This window comes from Mandrillus leucophaeus, unplaced genomic scaffold, assembly GCF_000951045.1.
Source record: "Mandrillus leucophaeus isolate KB7577 unplaced genomic scaffold, Mleu.le_1.0 Scaffold1157, whole genome shotgun sequence".
NCBI lineage: Eukaryota > Metazoa > Chordata > Mammalia > Primates > Cercopithecidae > Mandrillus > Mandrillus leucophaeus.
Genome location: NW_012099843.1, coordinates 302630 through 309932, shown reverse-complemented (window position 1 = coordinate 309932; position 7303 = coordinate 302630).

The window sequence follows — 7303 nt, the reverse complement described above, 5'->3', positions numbered from 1 at the left end:
AAATCCTGCCTGATTTAGAAAAATGAGTGCAATGGTGAAAAATTCTGCCCATAGTAGAAAACAAAGCAGTATAGTGAGATATTTGGAAAGGTAGGACTTTTGATATCTGCCAAATCATATAAAGAAATAAAGTGATGGAGGAGGAGTGAGAAAATCTGTGTCAGACTTGGCTGATTAGAAGCCTGACCTTAGTGGGCACAGTGACGCCTACTGGTAATCCCAGCTGCTTTTGAGGTTGAGGTGGGAGGATCCCTTGAGCCTAGGAGTTGGAATCTGGCCTGCACCATATGCTGAGACCCCTTTCTCTTCAACAACAAAAACAACCAAAAAATATACATGCCTGACCTTGGTCTGATTACTCCTCAATCAAAAATAACTCAAATTTTTGAGTGTTTTAGCCAAGAGTTGTTCTAAGCACTCTATATATTTAAACACATTGATTCTTTACAACAAACTGTGAAAGTAGTACTGTTTCTTTGGTCTCTTCGAAATTTTTGAAGCACAAAGAGGTTAAGTGTGTGCCCAAGGTTAAAACCAATAAACAGTGGAGCCAAGATTCTAACTTATTTAAATGCTTGCTCCAAAATGACCTCTAAATTACCTTCATATTTTAAGCCTGTGACCTCATGTTCTTTTCTGTTCATTTACATAACCACTAATTACTAACTATAAGCTACTCTTCTAGGTGATAGAGACATCTGGAGGAACAAGCCAAATTGCTTATCCTCTTAAAGGTTTTATTTATTTATTTATTTATTTATTTATTTATTTGAGACAGAGTTTCACTCTTGTCGCCCAGGCTGGAGTACAATGGCGCGATCTCAGCTCACTGCAACCTCCACCTCCCAGATTCAAGCAATTCTCCTGCCTCCGCCCCCTGAGTAGCTGGGATTATAGGCATGTGCCACCGCACCTGGCTAATTTTGTCTTTTTTGTAGAGATGAACTTTTACCATGTTGGCCAGGCTAGTCTCAAACTCCTGACCTCATGTAATCCACCCACCTTGGCCTCCCAAAGTGCTGGGATTACAGGCATGAGCCACCACACCCAGCCAAATGTTTTTATTCTTATCTATGCAGTAACATGCATCAATCCTCTGTCCAGAACTAGGAGATAATCAATTAATCTTAATATACATGAAAATTACCTGCAGCTTAATGTCTTACACTCCTTACAAAGATTCTGTTCTTATAGAGATTTGGATACAGATTTTTAGCAAGTCCCTCAGTAATTTAAACCTAGTGGTTCATGGACATTGTGAGAAGCATTTCCAAAAACATGTATAGATAAACTCTAACACTTTTTTGCTTATTTAGATTGGCAACAAGAATACTATATTTTCTTTCCTTGAAGAATATTGGGAGAATTCCAATAAGGTGTATGTATTTTAAGGGAAATATAATGTAAACCGTAACGTTTATTGCTTTCAAATAGTTTTCTTGCCATTGGGGATTGTATGAGGTATTAGAGTGGGGGATGAGAAAAGAGGAAAAGTTATTTGCTGAAGAATGAAGCAGACTCATTTGTCATATTGCATTTGCATTTCTAGATGTCAAGAAGTTATGTATTAATGCATGAAAGAACATGAAAGGGAAATGCTAAATGAATCAATCTTCAAAAAGGTGAAGTCTGAAAAGCATATCAACCAGAAAAACAGACAGCTTGCCTCTAGGATAGTGGTGTCTGTTGTGCTTTAATATCTCAAAGTGCCTAAAAGACTGATAAAGGATGCTAAAGTGAACCCATTTACTTTGTCTCTGATGTGCCCATAATAGCTGCAAATGTGCAGGCCAATGAGTAATAAAGCAATTTATATTCCTGGGGTCTGTAAAGTTATTGGGGATCATCAGCACACGCTTTGCCCTGGTAGGGCCAAAAGAGCAATCTAACCCACCTTGGCCTCCCAAAGTGCTGGGATTACAGGTGTGAGCCACCACACCCAGCCTAACCAAAGAGCAGTCCCTCTTATTTTGCCTGTTAGAACTAGAAGTTATTTTACATACTTATTACACTCTCATAAGTTATTTGAACAATTCTGCCTTTCGAAGGTTTACTCTTCACTTGCAGACCTCTGCCTTTAATTTACACCTGTAGCAATATTTCATAGCTTTTTTTCCTCTGTCAGATACAACATTCTTGAGTTGAAAAACTCATCTATTGAACCGTTTTTAACTTCTGAGAAAGCAAAAAGTGGCCCTTCAGGTAGCCAGGCCATGGTAATCCCAACTGAACATTATGAAAACTCAGAATAGAAGCATCGTTTATATAAAGCCAGTCTGTGACCATGTTTGTAACAAGACAGACAAGGACACTAAAAACTGTAAAGAAGATTAAACATCCCCCTCTTACAGCTAACAGAAATGACTGTCAATCCTTTACTAATGATACTTCTGGTCTACATCTACTGTAATCCTCTCCTTTCCTGGATAAAAGTCACCAAGGTACCCCATCATGGAGTTGATCCCAGTTCTTGACAACATCTAACGCAGCACTGACTCCTGTTTCGTTAAATCTTATTTAGGACTATCATCTCTAGTCCAAATCCTATACAAAGCCCCTCCCAAATCCACTTAGTGAATTATCCCGTAATTACTCAAGGGTGCATTCTTAACCGCTGAAGCAAGAAAAATAAACCTAACTTATTTTTCTTTAGTACACGAGTGTTTCTGCTGGTCTTTGTTTACTAAAATTTAAAACTTGTCAATTTAGAAAGCATATAATGTTGTGTTTCCAAATGAAGTAGGCACAAACATTGTGGGTAGAAAGTGAGGGGGACAAATCGGAGCAGGAATGGATTTGTAGTTACTTGGTTACAATCAGCTTGAAGTGGCTGATTAAGAAATGCAGCAGTGCATCAATTGAATAAATATATCAATCAAATAAAACAATACATTAATAGGATTTTACTTTTAAATGGGAAAGACAGAGTTGTGGAAAGTAGAAGGACCAAGAAGAACTCTTCTATTTGAGCATATTAGCTACAGTTTTTGTTTCTGTATCTGGTTGTAGAGTTAATGTGACATTCTATGAGAATCTATACAATATTGGCAGATGGGTTGTCCATTAGTGCTTTTGGCAACAGAATTCACAATTCAGACAAGAGTCTTTCAGAAAAGACTCTTAGGCCCACTTACTCTTATTAGGTCAGTCGATAAATAAATATATTCAGATAATGTTTTTCATGTTTAGAGATAAATGAGCCTGCCATATTATGACAGGTTGTGCTCACTCCCATAACAATTTCATCAAGAAAAACATTAGTGGTGGTTCTCAACTATGGTTGTACATGAAGTTCAGGCCTCACCTGATACTATTCGATCAGACTGAATGAGGGGGTGCAGGCAAGACCATTTTTTACACCACCCCATCTGAAATGATCAGTGTGTAACTAAGATTAAGGACCATTGCACAGCCAGGTGTGATGGCTCATGCCTGTAATCCCAACAGTTTGGGAGGCTGAGGTGGGCAGATCACTTGAGGGCAGGAGTTGGAGATCAACCTGTCCAACATCATGAAACCGCATCTCTGCTAAAAAATACAAAAAGTTAGCCAGGTGTGGTGGTGCACACCTGGAGTCCCAGCTACTTGGGAGGCTGAGGCATGAGAATCACTTGAACCTGGGAGGCGGAGGTTGCAGTAAGCCGAGATCACACCATTGCACTCCAGCCTTGGCAACAAAGTGAGACTCCATCTCAAAAAAAGAAAAAAAAAAAAAGGATAATAAAGCTGCTTTGCATAAAGAAGCTTATTAATTGGTTGCTCGATATGCATCCATCCTATATAACTACATTACTTTTGTTAAGTAAATGCAAAAATTTATGTAACTAGAGTTTATAATCAGGTTAGGGGAACAAAACTAATAGACATAAAACAGCCAAGTTTTCCAACTTGTAAATAAGATTGAATTACTTCAGTAATTTTCACATTTGGCTGTGCACTGAAATCACCTAGGGGAATATTTGTAAACAAAAATGTTATTTGGCTCCCTCTGAGAGGTTGGGATGTCATTGGCGTGGAGTGGACCTTAGATCACTGGCATTTAAAAAATCTGCTCAGATGATTCGAATACGCCACCAAGTTTGACAGCCACCAAATTAGATTACCTTTAAGGTTATTAAATAAGGAAAAATTAAGAATAACATGTATATTCGGGATCACCATTTACTAAAGGGAATTTAGAGTAATGAAATTTAGTAAGGGAAAGAAAGTGGTGAGAGCTAGAGTAGTTGAGACAGGCTTCGTGGAAACGGGGAAATTCTGTCTGTACTGGTTTGGATACTTTAGTTGGAAGCTACAGAAACCAACGGCTATGTACTGAATGGTATCCCTCCAAAGTTCCTAGATTGAAACTCTGCCCCTCAATGTGAATGTATCAGGAGCTAGGGTTTTTAATGTGATAATAAGGTTAAATGAGGTAATAAGAGTAGTGACTTTAATCCCATAGGACTGTGACTTTAGAAGAAGGGGAAGAGAGATTGTTCTCAAGGAAGAAAATCCCCAACCATGCTGACCCTTTGCTCTCAGACTTCCAGCCTCCAAAACTTTGAGAAAATAAATTTCTGCTGTTTAAGCCATGCAATCTATGGTATTTTATTATGGAGCAGGCTGAGCTAATATACCAACTCTAATTCAGTTAAGGAAAATAGACTTTATCATAAGGATATTAGTAGCTCATAGATTTGTTGGGGAAGCAGATGTATCGGACTTTAAAACAGGGAAAAAGGAAAGCTGTTGCAGATGATATTACAGGAGAAATCTCATGGCAGATTCCATCACTAGCCTGAATAAATTTTTTTTTTTTAAGACAGGGTTTTACTCTGTTGTCCAGACTGGAGTACAGTGGCACTATCATGGCTCACTGCAGCCTCGACCTGCCCAGCTCAAGCAGTCCTCCCACCTCAGTCTTCCTAGTAGCTGTGTCTAAAGTGCACACCACCATGCCCAGCTAATTTTTGTATTTCTTGTAGACAGAGATTTGCCATGTTGGCCAGGATGGTCTCAAACTCCTAGGCCCAAGTGATCTACCTGCCTCAGCCTCCCAAAGTGCTGCGATTACAGGCATCAACCACCATGCCCAATCAATAAACTTGAACTCTCTCACTTTTCCTTGAGGCATTTAGGAAACAAAATCCCACTCAAAGGTATCCACTTGGCTGAGTTTATACCACCTGCTTACCCTTTGATAATACAGGACAATAAAAGAAAAGATATAGTAAAAAAAAAACTTTGGGGACCTCTTTGACTTCTATAATGGAAAAGCATTCAGCTGAACAACAAATCTGTACAATGTATTAGAAGTAGAATTTGGATATGGAAGTGAAAAATAGGTTATTCTGAACAAAGCAGCATTGTAGGCTATGATGCAATGGAGGCATATGAACAGAGCAATTTTATTCTTGATATTTCTTTTATGATAAACCTAAAATACTCTCTATGATTTTAACTATCTCCGTGGCTTCAACTGCAACCTGTACACTGATGATTCTCCAATTTATATCTCTATTCTAGACCATGCCACTTACTTCTAGACTAGACTTGTGGTAGATTATATTATTGTCTCAAATTATTTACTTCCTCTTCCTGAAAGAGGAACATACTTACGAGCTTGTTTTTTATGTGATTTGCAATGCTTCCTCTATGGAAATACACTTGCCCATTCCACGGATGTTGACATTAGTCATGAGACTCGCTGCAGCTTACAAGATGTAAGCAGAATGACATTGGATGCATCTGAGCAGAAGTTTAAAGAGTCATTGCAAGGCTGGCTCTGGGAATGCCCCATATCACGGCTGCTATCTTGGACATAATCCCAGAATGAAGACAACACACAGAACAGAGCTGAGTAGAATTCAATGAAGCTGTGGCAGCTGATATGTATTTTGAGCATGAAGTACACTTTTGTTATTGAAAACCAATGAAATTTTGGGATTGTTTCTTATCATAGTCTGATATAGTGAAAAATGTTCCGTTGAGTTTTCTACGTGACTCTCTTCTGAGGGTTCTGCAGTCACTCTAAATCCAAAATGTCTAAAATTGAATTTATCATTACTTCTCTTAAATTTGTCTTCTCTTTCTGCATTCCTTATTCTCAAAAATGACATAAATGGAAATTCTATGATCTACCTCTTCCCTCAGAGGTTATCTCTATTCCATATATCTAATACTAAGCCAAGTGTTGTAGATCCCTCTTAAAAATTACTTTTTAATTTATTTATTTTTGAGATGGAGTCTCACTCCGTCACCCAGGCTAGAGTGCAGTGACATGATTTCAGCTCACTGCAACCTCCACCTCCCAGGGTCAAGCGATTCTCCTGCCCCAGCCTCCTGAGTAGCTGGGATTACAGGCATGCACTGCCATGCCTGGCTAATTTTTGTATTTTTAGCAAAGATGGGATTTCACCATGTTGTCCAGGCTGATCTCTAACTCCTGACCTCAGGAGAGCCACCTGCCTCGGCCTCCCAAAGTGCTGGGATTACAGGCGTGAGCCACCACACCTGGCCTTAAAATACTTTTTCCCTTCTTCTCCAACCCCTGAAGCTACAAAAATAGAGTCAAACTTTTAGACACGGCATAAAAGAGCTTCATAATCCTTCCCTAAACAATTATTATAGATGATTGAAGGTGAATGAATATTAATAAAAAGAACAAACAAACAGCCTAAATGAACACAAAGCACAGGTTTGAGGATAGAGTGAGATTACTCCATATAAATAAAATTCAACCTGATTATGGACAGATGTTAAAAACAGCAAGCCTTTAAAGTGAAAGTTTAATCATATTTCCTCTTGTAACTAAGGTTTTCATGACCTGGATAACACAGACTATGCAAAGGAAACACCTGGCTGTTTTTTCAGGACTGAGTCAGGAGACTTGTACAGGTCATGTTACCTTGGCAAGTCTCCCTGTGTTCTCATCTTTGAGGTATAACGAATACCAGCCTTGCTTTTTTCCCAGTGTTATTATGGAGTTCAGATGAAACAATTCTTCTGATAACTCTTTGTAAACTATAAAACCTGTAAAAAATTTTTTTAATTTAATTTTTAAAGTTCATTGTTCTTTAGAATTGTGGACTCAAAGCATAGTTTTTGATGAGGTCCTCAGGGAAAGATGTAGAAGTCAAGGACTTAAGCTAGATAATGAGAATCAGACTTGTAATGTTTGGATAGAAGAGTAAATGCTGGAAGTTATAAATTTATGGGGAAAAAGGAAAAGAGGGAGAGTGACAATGCTGTAAATATCTCCAGTGGTCTGAGATTAAATGGGAAGTGAAGTAATTGTTTTAAAAAGGTTTCTTCAGCTTAA